This window comes from Lathyrus oleraceus, chromosome 2 (genome assembly GCF_024323335.1).
Source record: "Lathyrus oleraceus cultivar Zhongwan6 chromosome 2, CAAS_Psat_ZW6_1.0, whole genome shotgun sequence".
In the NCBI taxonomy this organism is placed as follows: Eukaryota; Viridiplantae; Streptophyta; class Magnoliopsida; order Fabales; family Fabaceae; genus Lathyrus; species Lathyrus oleraceus.
In genome coordinates this window covers 21014565-21033165 of record NC_066580.1, presented here as the reverse complement: position 1 = coordinate 21033165, position 18601 = coordinate 21014565, and the positions used below count along the sequence as shown (strand labels likewise).

At 41.2% G+C, this 18601-nt stretch overlaps 1 non-coding gene across 1 annotated transcript; it reads right to left on the bottom strand.

Annotated features, from left to right (window-relative positions):
* Positions 1 to 18010: 18010 nt before the first annotated feature.
* Positions 18011 to 18117, bottom strand: LOC127124120 (small nucleolar RNA R71). The gene has a single exon (XR_007803757.1). It is a non-coding gene; the product is annotated as a small nucleolar RNA R71 (small nucleolar RNA).
* Between the last annotated feature and the right edge of the window lie 484 nt (positions 18118 to 18601).

The window sequence follows — 18601 nt, the reverse complement described above, 5'->3', positions numbered from 1 at the left end:
GAACATGATTTTATTAGAGGAAAGGTTGATTCTACCCTTTTCTATAAAAACATTAGAAATGATCTCATGATATGTCAGATATATGTTGCTGATATAATTTTTGGTTCAGCTAACCCCTCTGTTTGTCAAGAATTCTCTGAGTTAATGCAGGCAGAATTTGAAATGAGTTTGATGCAAGAACTAAAATTCTTTCTGGGAATTCAAATTAACCAAGATTTAGAAGCCACATACGTATACCAAAGTAAATACATAAAAGACATTCTGAAGAAATTTGAAATTTCAGAATGCAAATCAACAAAGACACTCATGCATCCAACCTACATTCTGGAGAAAGAAGAAGTAAGTCAAAAGGTTTGTCAAAAATTCTATCGTGGTATGATAGGCCCTCTTCTCTATCTGACGGCTACACGGCCAGATATTCTTTTCAGTGTATGTCTCTGTGCCAGATTCCAATCGGATCTAAGGGAGTCTCATTTAACAGCTGTTAAGAGAATCCTAAGGTATGTGAAAGGAACACCTAACCTTGGCCTGATGTATGAGAAAACATTAGGGTATAGGCTCTCTGGATATTGTGGTGCAGATTATGCCGGAGACAGAGTGGAACGTAAAAGCACATCTGGAAACTGTCAGTTCTTAGGAAATAATTTTATATCTTGGGCCAGTAAAAGACAATCAACCATTGCACTCTCTATTGCAAAAGCAGAATATATATCATCTTCATTATGCATTACTCAGATGCTCTGGATGAAGAATCAACTAAAAGATCTTCAGATATATGAGAGTAATGTTCCTATCTTTTGTGATAATACTGCCGCCATATGTTTAAGTAAGAACTCTATTCTATATTCCAGAGCAAAGTACATAGAAATAAAACATCATTTTATCAGAGACTATGATCAGAAAGGGGTAATTTCTTTAAAATTCATAGATACAGACCACCAATGGACTGATATCTTCAAAAAATCCCTTGCTAAAGATAAATTCTCATTCATTCTGAAACATTTAAAAATTGAAAATTTCCCAGAATGAATCAAGCATGTGCTTCACTGAAATGGCAAAATAAGGCTCTGTACGTAACATCTGGTATTTGGATCTGACTCTGATACTTCTACCAGTTAGAAGTCATCTGAATCAGAAACCCTCAGGATCCAATCTCTTGGGATTCCTGAATATTAGATAGATCAACATATGGTCTCTCTTACATCTGACATTGGATCTTCTAGACAATTGTCTAACACATAACTCAAGAGATAGACCTTTGAGATCTCCTCGAGTAGTGTGCTGATTTGTGGATTAGACTTCCATCATTAGCTGTAATCATTTTCTCCCCTAGCGTGTCAACTTTTTTTCCATGCCATCATTAATTTACTGTTCATTTTCCCATCTAATGATGTCATTTTGCATGCCTAAACTTATGTATTTATAGTTACCACACTTCACACCTTCACACTTTTCACTCACATCCTACACAAACCTTTATTCTCTCTCTCTCTCTCTCTCTCTCAATCACTCTCAGCATCTTCAAGTGTTCTTCAACAACTTCATCTTTTTCATGGATTCCTAGCAACAATCTGTTTACAACTACTCACAACAAATGGAATCAACAAAATAACCTCGAAACTCTTCCCAACAAACCACTACAACAACTGTTGTTATTTCCACTCCCATCTACAAAGAACCCCATATTTTGGATCATGAACCCCACATCAATCTTACCACTCAGTTCGACAAGTTATAAGTTCTTTGTGAATCATTAGTTGATTTTGAGAACATGAAAAGTGAAATTCTGGTATCAGATATGAGATGTCGAAGGTAATGTCACGACACTAATATCTGAGTAAAATAAACAGGATAAAGATAAAGAATAGTAATGCAAGAGACACAAGCAATTGTTAACCAAGTTCGGTCCAACTCACCTACATCTGGAGGCTACCAAGCCAAGAAGGAAATCCACTAAACAGAATCAGTTCAAAGACTCTCCGTACACTTCAACAAGTTACAGTCTTTCTCACCTAATCTCTACCCGTGCGACTTCTACCTAATCACTCTTAGATATGAGAACCCACTCACTTCCCTTCAATCACACCTGTGATTATAAACAACAATTCCTTGTGAAAAGAAAACACTTTTCAATTACACACACTTGATCTTCAATCAAGTAGACACACACTTGATCTTCAACCAAGTAGACACACATTTGATCTTCAACCAATTAGACACACACTTGATCTTGCTTAACAACTTCAATCAAGTAGACACACACTCATGCTTAAAAGCTTAGAGTGACAAATTACAACCCACAAATCAGACCAATTCAATCATCTATGGATGACTTAAATGGCTTACAAGTCTCACGACTAAACAAGACATAAACCCTTATATTCTCTCAATATTTTTCTCAGTATTGGTTGTGTACAAATCAGGTTTTCCAAGTCCCTTTTAATAGAAGCTTTCAGCTTGGCTTGGATATCTTGAAAACCCTAAACTATTTTCCAATTAAATCTTCTCATGACAGTGTAACACCTCAAAATTTGCCCTCCTTTTCTTAGGACTAGTTTGACACATTGCATTTCATATTTTAGAGCATTAGGCATTGCATTTTTGCATATCATCTGAAAGTGAGAAAGTCATCCTCCAAAGTCTTTTCAGAAGATGGAGAAGTTACATGATTCAAGCCTGAGGGTTTCTATGAATTGATGATCAACCATCTGAGGGTTTGCACTTCAATTAGGGTTTCCTGATCCTTCAGAGGTCTTGAGCATTATCTTGTTTGCAAGGATATATTACCATCATCATGGTTCTATCATCATCAAGAGTTGCAGAGCTTATCCTCAAGTTCCTTTGGATTAGGGTTCTGACCACTGGTCAACCCTAATCAATGCCTTTCTTCCAATCAGGGTTTCTCAAGGAAATGAGGTGTTTTATTGGGATGAGGATCATATGATTGTTATGAGGAGCTTACATGGGCTAGGGTTCATTTTTGAGCAATTTCCTCAAGTGGTAGAGGCTCAAGCTGATCAGGGCATTTCAAGGTCATCTGAGGACCAGACAAGTCAACTGTGCAGTCAATTGAGGGCTGTGAGGTGGGGAAATGAGTTGAGACACCTCAATCATGTTCAAAAGAGGTCCATTTGTCATTATAAGCATCTATCTTGAAGATTTTGAAGTCATGGCAAAAGTTTCCAAAAATGGAAAGTGACCTCTAATTTCAAGTTTCCAAAAATGGCAAGTTTCTGATCCACATTCAACTTGACTTTTCAACATCAAAGAAGCTTCAAATGGATTTTTGGTGGACATGAAAGTTGAATATATTTCTCTCCCCTTTTCAAAAAGTCTTATTTCATGATCATCTGATGATTGGTTGAGAAGTTATGGCCAAATGATCACAGAGTATGCATGGAATTTCAAAGTGGCATAACTTTTGATTCAAAACTCCAAATTGGTCCATCCTTTTTGCAAAATGCTTGTCTTGACCAATAATTTTCAAATCAACCCTTGCCTTGCATGGAAGAAGCTCATATGACCATTTATTCACACATGTGCATTTTGGAGGGAAATCCCATATTTCAAATTTGGCTTAAGCTACAAGCAATTTAACCATTCCATCATGACCATTGCATGCACTGCTCACGTGTTGCATGGCCATTGCATGCACTGCTCACGTGTTGCATGGCCATGTAGCACACTTTTGCATTTTTTGCAATTCATTTCAATTCTCACTAATCATGTTTAACAAGGCCTAAATTGGATTAGCATTGTGATTAGTGAACCATATAAAAGCCAAACCCTAACTGTTTTTGCTCATAACAGAATTTGGGATCTAGAATTTTTCATTTTCCCTCCAATTTTCTCTCTCTTCAATTTTCATTTTTCTTCACATAACTCTTCAATTTCTTTGCATATTCTTGATTATCATGCACTATTAAGCAAGATTCAACTATTGGATTGGACAATTGAGCTGGTTTTCAAGCAGATTCAAGTGCATCACATGTTAATGGAAGCTTGGAATTGAATCAGATCTAGGAGTTTTCAAGCGTTTCTTTGTGCACAAAGCTTCGAAGCAAGGTTCAGGAAGTTGATCTGGAGAGTTTGGAAGCTTGAATACGCGTGAATAGTGCACTGCCATTTCAAGTAGGTGAAATTTTCGTCCTCTCTTTTTTGCAATTTTATGTACATAATCATGTAGATCTTCCATTACTGAGCTTGCTGATATGTTTGGATTTGAAAATGGATGAATATTGCGCATGCTATGTTGAATTAAAGTTTTGGTTGCAAAAATGTTTGCCTTCGATCCAGAAAATGTAGGAAGAATTATGATTAGTGATTATGATATTTGGAATGTGTGTGGAAGGAGCTTTCGAATGGTATATAGTTTGCCGGGTTCTGGAAAAATCCACGGCGGAGCTCCGCCTGGTTGGCCGGAGAAGACGGTTGTTACAACCGTCGCCGCCGTCTGGTTCGTGCTAGGGTTTTTGCCCTGTCAGCTGCTGATGTGAGCGCTGGTGTGGCTATTCCATTGGCTATGATGTGTTTGACTGCGCTGAGTGTGCTTTGACTGCTGAGGTGTGATGCCACGCGTTTTAATGAAACGCAGCGTTTCATGAACGCTTCTGAACCTTGCTCGCGTGCGTTCGATTCTTGGCGTGTGCAATTTCTGAATTTCATTTGATTTCTCCTGCCTGGCGTGTGTTTGAATCCTTGCTTGTGTACATTTTTAGTTTTTGTTCAAATTTTATTTTCCCTCCATATTTCATTTGATATTTCAAATATTTTCTTCAACTTTAAAAAATCATGAAAAATAGTAGAAATGTCCAAATTGATCCCAATTTTTTTTCACATTTTTGTTTTGATCTCTAGTTTTTTATAGCATTTATTTCATGAATTGTTTGATTCTGGATTTTTAATTTGAAATTTTTTGTTTGAACATGGTGCCAATTTGATATGTCATGATGAATGCTTTGTGAAATGCTATGTGTTGATCCAATTGATCTGAAATTTGGTGTGCTTGATCCTCACATGTGATATGATTTTTGAGTTTTGGTTTGAGATTTTTATCATATGCCATCACTGTTTTGGACACATGATGATGTAGTGTGACAATTTGTGTCACATTTTGGATGTTGCATTTGTGCATTTTTATTCATCTATCATTTGAACTCTTCTGGATATGATTTTTTGCACATTGCTTGTTCATAACATGTTAAACTTGCATAAAAAATTTCAATGTCATTGCCTGTGTTTCTGTTTTGATTTGGATTTTCTAAGTTGGATGTCCAATTTGTGCACCTTTGCTTGCCTTTGCTTTACATGGATCATTTGAAGCATTTGCCTTATGAATTGATGTTGGTACTTTTGAGGACATTTTCTTGATTGTTTGAATGTGCATTATCCAAAAGATTGACTTCTGTTTTGACCATTTGGGTTGGTTTTGGACCTAGTCTTTGCACTAGTGTTTTGTACATGAACTAATTGTGCTTTGTGTTTCAGGTTTGGACATTTATCATTGATGGTTGGATTTGGTCTCACCTTGTGAGATGCAAATACCTTTGAGCACTAACAATTGTTGTTTTGTAGGTCAATTGATGTGATGAACTCATTTGAGTGCTTGCATTTGTGCCTTGCATTGAGTTGTAAATATTGGAAAGTTCCACTGTTTTCTGTTGGTTTTCTGATTGAGATATTAACTGTTTAAGCTTTTGTACAGGTACATTAGTTGCTTGCTAGCTTTGCTTTTGCTTAAGCTTTGGATTATGGTCGATACACCACTGAGGTAGTTTAGCCTTCTTACTCCATGTAGTCTGGAAGTCCTGTCACCTTTTTGGCAGGCATTTTGGCTGAAGTCCTCCTTATGAGGCTCTGATTGTGTTTGTTTATATTTGTGCCAAAGACCTCCAAGTGAGGCATGTTAATTGATAAGTCCTCCTAAGTGAAGAGGCAATTGACAGATAGAAGGGATTAGCAATCAATCCCCTGTTATTCAGTGAGTCGTTCTTTATGCTCGCACTACGTGCTGATGCTCTAGAACATGTACCCAAGATCTTTGTATAGAGTCAGTCAAGTGGAATAGGGTCCCTCTTTCTGGATCCCCACACTTTCTTTGTTATGAGCTCACCCTGGCCAAGGTTAAGAACATGAGGTCTCATCCTCATTACCATTTTGATCTGCTCACCCTAACTCTCAATGTTAGTGGTTAAGAGCTCCTGTTTACCCTTACAGTTTGGCTTGTTTGTCGAGGTTGATATGACCCCTCTTGACTAAAGCCTACCCATTGTTTGGGCCTCTTGTGTGGATATAGTGTGTGATACTTGTTAACTGGTGTTGATGTTTTTGAGCTGACTTGCTTCCTGTGTGAGTTAGTTTCTGATTAGAGATCTCAACTTAGGGATTGTGGATTGCATGACAACTATTAGGCTCGAGTCTTAGTCTCCCTTTTAGTTTGTTGTTTCCCTGGTCTCTGGTTAGGGGAGAGTTTCTCCCATGTTAAGGGGAACTACGTCGCCCTAATTCTCATACCAGATGAGATACGTAGGCAGGAGATCGAGCGATATCTCTCCGGGCACCCTTTTGTTTTTTTGAGTGTGTTCAACCTGTTTGTTTCTTTTGACGTCTCAGCGTCTCTTTGTGTTTGTGTGACAACTATTAGGCTCGAGTTCCAGACTCCCTATTAGTTTGTCAATCTGATAACCTTTTTCTTTGGTGTTCGCTAGTTAGCGTGTGCTTTTGTTGGGAGTCGGATATAAGTCCATGTATTGGCATTCTGTTTCCTTGTTTGTGTTGTTTGTTAGGAGTCGGATATAAGCCCATGTATTGACATTCTGTTTCCTTTTTGAGTGTTTCTTTTGACGTCTCAGCGTCTCTTTTTAGTGTTTGTTTCGGCGTGCGTTAGCCGAGCTACGAGTGCTCTGATTCTTCCTCTGGATAGAGAAGATACGTAGGCATAGGATACGATGTCCTAGTGAGCATGTCCCATTTCCCCGAACTACGTTGACTCTGATGTTTGTTTCTGACGAACTACGTAGGCCCAGGATGCGACATCCTGCCGAGTCCCTTCCTCCGTCTTCTTCCACCTGTTTTATTATTCCAGTTTGTGCATTTTCTTTGAGCATTTTATTAGCAACCTTTTTCTATTCTTTTGAGCGTGGATCCCGTCGAGTACGGCGGACGTGAGGGGTGCTAATACCTTCCCCTTGCGTAACCGACTCCCGTACCTTGCAATCTCTGGTCGTAAGACCGTTCCTTTTCCCTTTCTTAGGTTAGTCCTGCGCTTCCTTTCCGTCATAGGATGAATAGCGTCGGTGGCGGCTCTATAAACTAGTTTTTTTCCGCCGCTTGTTTTTCGCGTTGCGACAGCTGGCGACTCTGCTGGGGATGAAGTTGACCTCTTGCTGGTCCATCTTCCCTAAGCGAGTCAATCCTAGCGCTCTTTAGGGTAGTTTTGGTTGCTTTTATTGCTCTATTTATTGCATTTATGATTATTATACTGTGATTATATTTGCATATATGTCTGCATGCATCATATTATCACTGTGCTGGATTTTGGACAGGTTTGGTTCCTTTGATTTGGGGTGGATGTTCTGAGTGGGGCTAAAACCCAGGCCCGAGTATACACCTAGGATTAGCGTGGTCTCGCGTTCCTCACATGTAGGTTGGGCATGTTGTTGTGACGTGACATACCACAAGTCGGACGAGGTTCTTTTGAGAGAGCTCTTCCATTGTGGAGTTTCCACTATGGTTGGGTTACCTCTTCTGAGCTGTTGACTTCGGTGACCGTTCTTTCCTGGATCTTTGGTTTAGATTATCTTATAAGAGCTACACGGCACACCCGAAAGGGCAAACCCGTTGAGTATCTTGTCCGATTGTCGAGACCATTATCCGCCTTAGGATGACTTTATTAGAATTCACCTGTGAGGGGAGGGTCTGATTCTTACAGATACAGGTTCTGTTGGTGATTATTTGATGGTGACTTTGGTTCAGTTGGATTTATGGATATTTATTTCTGACACGCCGGAGTTCTGTCCGTGGTATTTATCAGCGGGTTCCGTTTATTTCGGATCCCCGGGTTGAATTTGAGGGTACTTGTTCAGAGGATCTTGTTGTTATCCGTTCGGTGGATTTTCTATGATGATTGTGATATATCCTTCGTTCTGTTTATTTCGGAACCCCGAGTCGGATTTGTGGTTACCTAATCCCTCAGATGGTTGTGATCAATTCTGAGACCGGACCTTCTGTACAGTTGATTTTCAGATGACTTGGAGGATGGCACAGTGACTTGCATTCATGCATCATCATCATTCCCATTTTGCATTCATCTGCATCTAACTCATGTCTATCCATACTCAGGGTACATTCTCGATTGAGATTCTGGTTGAGAGACGTCTTGATATCAAAATGTTATTATCAAATTATTATCCGTCTCGATGACGCCAGAATCAAAGGACAGAATGTTCCTCATACGGATAGACATTGCATTCATGCGTGAGTCATAATAACCTGTCTTCTGTTTTGCAGGTGTCAGTTTCTAACGTGTTTAATTGACTCAGGAATCGTTGCTTGCGCACGCCGAGTCATTCCTCTGCACGTAGCTCGTCCGCACAGATCCCCTACCAGACGCAACAAACCCAAACTGATGGATCCACCCAACGCTGACATTCTCGAGCTGAAAGAGAAGATGAGTGAGTTGATCAACGTCATGCAAGGGTTCACCTTGGGTCAGAAAGCAATCGCCGAGAAGATGGAGAGGATTGAAAGTTGGCTGAGAATGGGGAAAATACAGGGAAATGCTCCGTCGTCTGGAGCAAAGAAGCCCTTTGGTAATGGTCAGCGCGGGAAGGAGGGTGAATCGAGTGATGTGTATGCCCAAAGGGGACACGGTAGGGATCGTTACCACCCATATGCTGCTACAATAATGATTCCTGCTGGTAATCAATCTGTACAACAGCAACAGCAGTCACCTCAATAGATAACACAGAGAGCTGGGTGCCAAGTGAGAAGAAGGATGACAGATCGTCAGTTTGATAGGCCACCCGTGACGTATACCTTTCTGTTTAAGAGGTTGAAGGATCTTGGGTTGGTTCAGCCGAGGACGTTGGCTCCGGTAGGACCAGATCAAAGGCTTGCAGGTTACGATGAGAACGTCAAGTGCGAGTTCCATTCTGGTGCACCCGGGTATAACATTGAGGGTTGTAAAGCTTTTAAGCATGTCGTTCAAGATTTGGTGGATTCTAAAGCCATCAATTTTGCACCGAAGCTGAATGTTAATGCTAACCCCATGTCGATGCATGGTCCTATGGGGGTGAACGTGATGTCAGAGGATAAGAGAAAAATAGAGGTGACGGATGTGGAACAGTTGAGGACTCCAATGTCTGTGGTTAAGAGACATCTGATGAAGAGTGGAGTTTTCCCTGGTTGTGATAATTGTTGTGCTGCTTGCACTATCACTACGAATGGGTGTGTAATGTTGAGGGAGACGATTCAGAGAATGATGGACGAGGGAAGTCTCAGGTTTGAGAAAGTTGGTTTGGAGAGGGAGGATGTTTCCACCATAACCATTTATTTTGATCCTATCAACTTGTCAGCGCCGGCAGATGCAACTCCAGTTACCATCACGGTACCGGGGCCTATTCCATATGAAAGCGATGATGATGTGCCGTGGGACTATGGTGGGGAAGTATATTGCAATGGAGAGAAGCAGGAGGATCAGGCTGCAGGTGAAACCACCGTTTCAAAGGTGGATAATGCCGGACCTAGTGGTTTCACTCGCAGCAGGAGGTTGTTTGCTCCTGATACGTTGAGGAGTGGGGAGGCAGAAAAAGAAAAGAAAGATAAGGCCGAGGCTTTAGGCAGGGCAAGAGGTAAGAAGGTGGTGAGTGAGGGTACTCCTATAGCGGCACCTACACCTGTTGGGTCGGAAAAAGAACTTGATGATGAAGCCGAGGAGTTTCTGAAGATCATCAAGAAGTCTGAGTATAAACTTGTTGACCACTTGCAGCAAACTCTGTCCAAGATTTCGATTTTATCTTTGCTGCTGAGCTCAGAAGGGCATAGGGAGGCTTTGTTGAAAATCTTGAAGAGGGCCTATGTCCCGCAAGAGATTACAGTTAATCAGTTGGTGACAATGGTGTCAAATGTTAATGCCAGCCATGGGTTGGGTTTCACTGATCTCGATCTTACTGTGGATGAGCGTAATCACAATAAGGCATTACACATTTCGATGGAGTGTAAAGGAGCAGTGCTTTCGCACGTTTTGGTGGATACCGGCTCGTCACTCAATGTGTTGCCGAAGAAGGCCCTGGAAAAGTTGGATTGTGAAGGAGTGGTGTTGAGGCCCACTGATTTGGTGGTCAGAGCATTTGATGGCTCTAAGAGGGCTGTGTTTGGGGAAGTTGAACTCCCTGTGAAGATTGGGCCCGAGGTGTTCAAGTTTGTGTTCTATGTCATGGATATTCAGCCGGCGTACAGTTGCTTGTTGGGTCGACCATGGATACACGCTGCTGGGGCAGTAACTTCGACTTTGCACCAGAAGTTAAAATATATATGGGACGGGCAGGTCGTAACAGTTTGTGGGAAGGAAGATATCTTTGTCAGCCAACTGTCATCGTTCAAATATGTGGAAATGGACGGTGAGATATTTGAAACACCAAGTCAGGCGTTCGAAACCGTCAAGGTGGAGAATGCCATTTTTGCTAAGAAAGAGAAGAAGTCGTCCATTTCTTCTTACAAACAGGCTGCGGAAGTGGTGAAGAATGGAGAGGCCCCAGGTTGGGGGAGAATGATAGACATTGCAACAAAAGAAGGCAGGTTTGGAATTGGATATCAGTCGGGCCAAGGCTCGTCTGGACAGAGCAAAAGACGTCGTCAACCATTCACGTTCACCAGTGCTGGAATGCTAGATCCAGATCGCGTCTGTGCGGTGGGTGAAGAGATTGACAGTGACTGCGAGCTGGACTCGTGGATAAAACCGTGCGTACCAGGGATGGAGATCCAGAACTGGAGGGCCGAAAAGATCATCACTGTCACTCTACGTGAAGAGTAATATTTCTGTTTTTCAATTCTGTCTGCATGAAAGCCATACGTTTTGCCCGAAACGTAATGGTTCATTGTAAGGGCCACCTCATGTGTTTCATTTTGCATTATTTGCATCATTAATAAAAGGATGTTTTTTCACTAAAAGCGGTGTTCCCTGTTTTTCATTTATTTTTGCAGTTTAATAAAATAAATAAAAATGGCAATGTTTGTTTTCATTTTCCTTTTAATTTGCTTCGCTCCGGTTCTAAAAGCAATGCATGAATCAACATTCATGCAGATGCGATCATTCTCCGGATCTCATTGATAACAATCCTGTTACACCTTTATATGACTTCGACAATCCGATCTATCATGCCGAAGAAGAAGGCGAAGAAGATTATGAACTGCCGGAGGAATTAGCCAGGTTGTTGAAGCAAGAGGAGAAGGTGATTCAACCGCACGAGGAGCAAGTCCAGATTGTCAATTTGGGTACCGAGGAGGTCAGGAAGGAAGTAAAGGTTGGGGCCGCTTTGGAGGAGAATGTCAAGAGCAGAATGGTAGCCTTGTTGAAAGAGTATGTTGATATCTTTGCCTGGTCCTATCAGGATATGCCAGGGTTGGATACCGATATCGTTGTACACAAGTTGCCATTGAGAGCAGACTGTCCTCCAGTGAAGCAGAAGTTGCGCAGAACTCGACCCGAGATGGCCATGAAAATTAAAGAGGAAGTACAAAAGCAGTTGGATGCTGGTTTCCTAGCTGTCACTAATTATCCGCCTTGGGTCGCAAATATTGTGCCGGTGCCGAAGAAGGATGGAAAGGTGAGGATGTGTGTGGACTACCGGGATTTGAACAGAGCTAGCCCGAAGGATGATTTCCCATTACCTCACATTGATGTGTTGGTAGATAATACAGCTCAATTCTCGATGTTTTCCTTCATGGATGGCTTTTCTGGCTATAATCAAATTAAAATGTCGCCAGATGATATGGAGAAAACAACGTTCATCACACCATGGGGCACTTTTTGTTATAAGGTGATGCCATTCGGTCTCAAGAATGCCGGTGCCACGTATCAAAGAGCTATGGTGACTTTGTTTCATGATATGATTCATCATGAGATTGAATGCTATGTTGATGACATGATAGCGAAGTCCCAAACAGAAGAGGGGCATCTGGTGGATCTGGCCAAGTTATTTGACCGATTGAGACAATTCAGACTGAGGTTGAATCCGAATAAGTGCACTTTCGGAGTGCGGTCCGGTAAGTTGTTGGGGTTTATTGTAAGCGAAAGAGGAATCGAGGTTGATCCTGCTAAGGTAAAAGCGATACAAGAAATGCCTGAACTGAGAACAGAAAAGGAGGTTCGAGGTTTCTTAGGTAGATTGAACTACATTTCACGGTTCATATCTCATCTAACAGCCACGTGTGAACCCATATTCAAATTGTTAAGAAAAGATCAAACGGTCAGGTGGAATGACGATTGCCAAGCGGCATTTGAAAAGATAAAAGAATATTTGCAGGAGCCTCCTGTGGAGGGACGACCGTCAATCCTGTACTTGACAGTCCTCAAAGGGTCTATGGGGTGTGTACTGGGGCAGCATGACGAGTCTGGTCGAAAAGAGCATGCAATTTACTACCTTAGCAAAAAGTTTAACGACTGTGAAACAAGATATTCACTGCTCGAGAAAACTTGTTGTGCTTTGGTATGGGCTGCTCGCCGACTGAGACAGTATATGTTGGTTCATACCACTTTGTTGATTTCCAAGATGGATCCGATCAAGTATATATTTGAGAATCCAGCATTGACCGGACGGGTTACGAGATAACAAATGATTTTGACTGAATATGATATTCAGTACACTTCTCAGAAAGCAATCAAGGGGAGTGTATTGTCTGATTACCTCGCCCATCAACCCATTGAGGATTATCAACCGATGAAGTTTGAGTTCCCTGATGAGGACATCATGTTTCTCAAATCGAAAGATTGTGAGGAACCTATCCCGGAGGAGGGGCCTGACCCTGAATCCGAATGGATTATGATGTTTGATGGGGCCGTTAACGTGAATGTTAGTGGAGTTGGTGTTGTTTTGGTTACGCCGAAGGGATCCCACATTCCTTTTGCTGCCCGGCTAACATTTGAATGCACCAACAATGTGGCTGAATACGAAGCTTGTATCTTGGGGGTCGAAGAGGCGATTGATTTGCGGATCAAAAACCTTGTTATCTATGGAGATTCAGCTTTGGTTGTGAACCAAGTTAACGGGAAATGGTATACGCATCAATCTCACTTAATTCCATACCGGGATTATACGAGGAGATTGTTGACGTTCTTCACCAAGGTGGAATTACACCATGTGCCGAGAGAAGAAAATCCTTTGGCAGATGCTTTGGCTACTCTGGCCGCCTTGATTCAGGTGCAGTGGTGGAATCAATTCCCTAGTGTTGAGGTGGGACGACTGGATAGATCGGCTTATGTGTTTGCTGTTGAGACATCGCCTGATGATGAAAAGCCTTGGTATCATGACATCAAACGATATTTGGAGACCCAGGAGTATCCCGAGGGAGCGTCTAAGAAGGACCGAAAGACTCGGAGGAGGTTGGCCATGGTATTCTATCTGAACAAAGATGGGGTTTTATACAAGAGGAATTTCGATTGGGTTTTGCTTAGATGTGTCGATGACAAAGAAGCAAGCCAATTGATGAAAGAGGTGCACGAGGGGTCGTTTGGTACCCACGCCAGTGGGAATGCGATGGTGAAAAAGTTGTTAAGAGCTGGATATTACTGGATGACAATGGAGGCTCAGTGTTTCAACTTCGTGCGGAAATGTCATAAATGCCAGATTTATGCTGATAAGGTGCATGTGCCTCCAAACCCGTTGAGTTTAATGTCATCTCCATGGCCGTTTGCTATGTGGGGCTTTGATATGATCGGAAAGATCGAGCCTACGGCTTCGAATGGGCACCGGTTCATATTAGTGGCTATTGATTACTTCACCAAGTGGGTGGAAGCGGCGTCTTATGCAAATGTGAGGAAAAAAGTTGTTGCCAGGTTTTTGAAAAGAGACATCATTTGCAGGTATGGGGTTCCCGAAAGAATCATTATTGATAATGGTTCTAATCTCAACAACAAGATGATGGCAGAACTGTGCCGAGAGTTCAAGATCGAGCATCGCAATTCTTCTCCTTATCGTCCAAAGATGAATGGGGCGGTTGAGGCGGCTAATAAGAATATTAAGAAGATTGTGCAGAAAATGGTCGTGACCTATAAGGATTGGCATGAGATGTTGCCGTTTGCGTTGCATGGGTATCGAACCTCGGTGCGTACATCTACTAGGGCAACGCCTTTCTCGCTGGTGTATGGGATGGAAGCCGTGCTACCCGTTGAGGTCCAGATTCCGTCATTGAGAGTCCTGATGGATGTGAAATTGGAAGAGGCTGAATGGATAAGGACTCGGTATGAAGAGTTGAGCCTGATTGAGGAAAAGAGGCTGGCGGCCATTAGTCATGGGCAGTTGTACCAGCAGCGAATGAAGCGTGCTTTTGACCGAAAGGTGCGACCTCGTGTGTATCATGTGGGAGATATGGTGTTGAAAAGGATCCTTCCTCCTCAGAACGATCGTCGGGGCAAGTGGACACCCAATTATGAAGGTCCATTCGTGGTCAAGAAGGTTTTCTCTGGCGGAGCCTTGTTGTTAACGACCATGGATGGTGAGGATTTTCCATCCCCTGTGAATGCGGACGCAGTTAAAAAATACTTCGTATAAGAGACCCGCTTAACGAAAAGAATAAAATAGTCCAGGCAAAAATGGGCATCCCGGCGAACCAAAAAAAATAATGAAAAAGGTTCGGGCAAAAATTAGGGATAAAAAGAATAAAAAATAATATGTACACCCGGCAAGTCGAAAACCCCACAAGGGCGGCTTGGGCAAAAAAGGGTATCCCGGTGGACTAAAAACCCGAAAGGGCGGTCTAGGCAAAAGAGGGAATGAAACGAACAACTGCGTCTAGCATGATCGTTTGTACTGTGGATATGACACATGGGTAATCCCCGACAGAGATCGGTCGGAAGCGTCTTGTTCAGAAGGCAGAAAGCGCGGAGAGTCTTGAGGACATATGGGTTGTAACCGGGTTGGAACTCGATGAGATCACGGGTTCACATTGCCATTAGGATAGATGTTCCTTTTGTGCGCAATTACCTCTTTTCAGGGATTGCTTCTTGTGTATTGCTCAGTTACGAGCCACCTTTTTCAATCAATAAAATGCATATTTAGTCAAATAATTTTGTTTTGTTTTCATTACCGCTTTGATTGCAAAAACATCCGTTTATTTTGATAAAGAATCTTTGCATTTTGAGACATAGGGGTCCCTTCCGATGCATGTTTATAAGATTGAAAACCTGAAATCTTATTCGGAAGGTTGAGTGACCTTGGTGGTGAAATTTTGGCACGCCTGGGGCACGTTTTTATCGAATGATCTCTTTTGCAGGTGCTGTTAGATATTTTCACTCACTTGCAGGTTGTGATGTGAAGCTTTCTGACGAAAGAATCCTTCGAGTCCAATCAGGGACAAGGAGTTGAAGAATGGTGTAGAGACGGCGAAAGAATTGCGACGATTGATAACATGACACTATATCACATTTTTAGACTTGATTTAATTAAATTATATTGTTATTTGATTCAATTTATTTTATATTATTCGATATTACTTGGTATTCTCCTATTATTTATTTCAGGTAACATTATTTGAAGCATGTGTGAAAAAGAAAGAAAAGGGGTGCAAAAAGAGGATTCTCTAGGAAAAGCATCTCACAAAGCCCAACCCACGTTTGGGGCAAGCAAAATGGCTGTGACGACCGCCATACTCACGTGCCGAGCGTCACGCCCCTTTACCTAGTGTTACGACCGTAACACATAGTGTGACGGCCGTCACACCCCCACTCCTATATTTTGGCTTTGACGCGCGTAACAAAAGGGCGTTCTCTCCTATTTTTCCTCTTGACTCGTTGACACTTTGGAACCCTATTGAAGATGCTTTTGAGGAAACAGTTATTTTATGGATGAATATAAATAGACCTCCAAGGATCCAATTGGAAGGGCTACGCCGTGCAATATTTTCCATGTTTCTAATTTTCCAGCATTCTATTTTCTTAGCATTTTATTTTCTTTTCTTTGCTAGCTTAATTTACTAAGCATTCAATTTATTTTCTCACAATAGTTTCTACACCGGAAACTATTGTGTAATTTTTACTGGATCTAACCTTACGTTAGATCATAGTATTTTATTTCCTTGTTTTTATTTACCTGTCTGATCAAGAATTGTGAAGAACAAATTCAACCGACTTGTGGTGGAGTGTTCGAGCATTGAAGCTAGGAACAAAACCAAGATTTCTAGTAATTTTCCAGGTTCATTAATTAATTGAGTTATTATTTTAATTTACATATGCTCTGTGCTGCTATTTATATATATTGTTTGTTTATTATGTCCGTATTTATGCATGATTGTTGTTTATGCGTGTTTAGCATGTCCGGCTAATTAATTTAGATATCGGTATGTAAAGTAAGCGGAATAAAGGAATCAAAACTGAGTTGGTTTAAATTTATTTAAAACTATAGTCACTCTTTTTCTGGTCTCAATTTACAGAGTTAATACCAATGTTTTTGTACGAGAGTAAAAGACATAAAGAAGTTAAAATCAATAGAACTACAGTTTGAGCTTTTAACTGAACAGTGTAAATTGAACATTAACTTTAAATCAGGGCGAAAGCAATTTTTAAAGTTAATTAAATTCCAATCATTTTCAAAAATTATTTTTAAAGGTTAAATGTGAGGACGAGAGTTAAGCATTTAGGTTTAATCATATAGTCTAAGTCAACAGAGCGAGAGTTTGAGACGAGGGCGTTTAAACGGTTAGTGTTTTCTTAAAAAGAGTTTCTATAGATTCTATTGCTTTCAAAAAGTGATTTTAGATTTAACTAAATAGTGAGAGCGTACGTTAATATAAAGTCATAGTCTGATTCAACAGAGCGAGAGTTTGAGGAAAAGACTTTTAATTGATAGTGTCTACTGAAAGGACTTATTTTAAAACTAAGAAAAAGACCAACGAAGATTTGATTCCCTAATTACGACGAACTACATACCGATATCCGTGTTATTTGATATTTAATCTAGATCTAAATTTAGTTTTACTATTCCCCCTAATCATCAAAGTATCATCCGCCTTAGATTTACGCAGTAACCCTAGAAAAACGGTATATCGATTCATTAAGTCCCTGTGGGATCGATATCTTTTAAAACTACGCGATTAGACTGTGCACTTGCAGTTAATACCCCGATAGACTCACAAAGTCGCGATCAAGTTTTTGGCGCCGTTGCCAGGGACTTCTATTTAGTCGATATCGTAACTCTTCTGTTACGCTGTAGAGACTAAGGCAATTTTTATTTTTCCTTCTTTTTTGTTGATTTGTATGCCACACACTCGCTCACAAGGCGAACCGTATTACTTACGAATCAACGACGTTGAATGATATCTCCGAGTATTACGCCGAATTCGGGATTATCGTGCTACAAACAATCTTCCTCCAATCGAAATTCCTGATCTCAAAAATCTTCTTCCTTCGACGATACCAGCGATGGCAGAACCAGCTCGTGCTCTTCGAGATTACGCTGCTCCATCGCAAGATGAGCCGCATTCGAGTATTACTCCACCTGCAATTGAAGCGAATAACTTCGAACTTAAACCTTCGTTGTTGCAGGCAGTGCAACAGAACCAATTTTCTGGAAATCCTACCGAGGATCCAAACCTTCATTTATCCGTATTTGTCCAATACGCTGATACTGTTAAAGCTAATGGTGTCACTTCAGAGGCAATTCGACTTCGTCTCTTTCCTTTCTCGTTAAGAGATAAAGCTAGAAGATGGCTTCAGTCTCTTCCTTCCAACTCAGTCACCACATGGAATGAGTTGAAGAAAGTCTTTCTTGCCCGATATTTTCCTCCAAGCAAAACAGCTATGTTAAGAGCCCAGATAAATGGATTTAAGCAAAAAGATAACGAGTCTCTTTTCGAAGCATGGGAAAGATACAAAGACATGATGAGACTTTGCCCACACCATGGTTTGGAGGACTGGTTAGTAATTCATACCTTCTACAATGGTCTCTTGTACAACACAAGGTTAACAATAGACGCCGCCGCCGGTGGTGCGCTTATGGATAAACCTTACGCTGACGCTTATCAACTTATTGAGAGCATGGCCCAAAATCATTATCAGTGGGGAAGCGACCGAACCATGGTAGGAAAACCTCAAACAAAAGGGGGCATGTACGAGATAAGTAGCCTTGATCATGTTAATGCAAAAGTGGATGCTCTTGCCCAAAAAATTGAAAGTTTAAATGTATCACCTCCAGCCACTGTGGTTGCCGTAACTCAAAATTGCGAAGTCTGTGGAATTCAAGGTCACACTCCTACAGATTGTCAACTCCTAACAGGAATTCAAACAGAGCAGGTGAACTATGCTCAAGGAAACCCCTACTCGCATACCTATAACTCAAACTGGAAGAACCATCCTAACTTTTCATATAAAAGTAACAACGCTCTATACGCA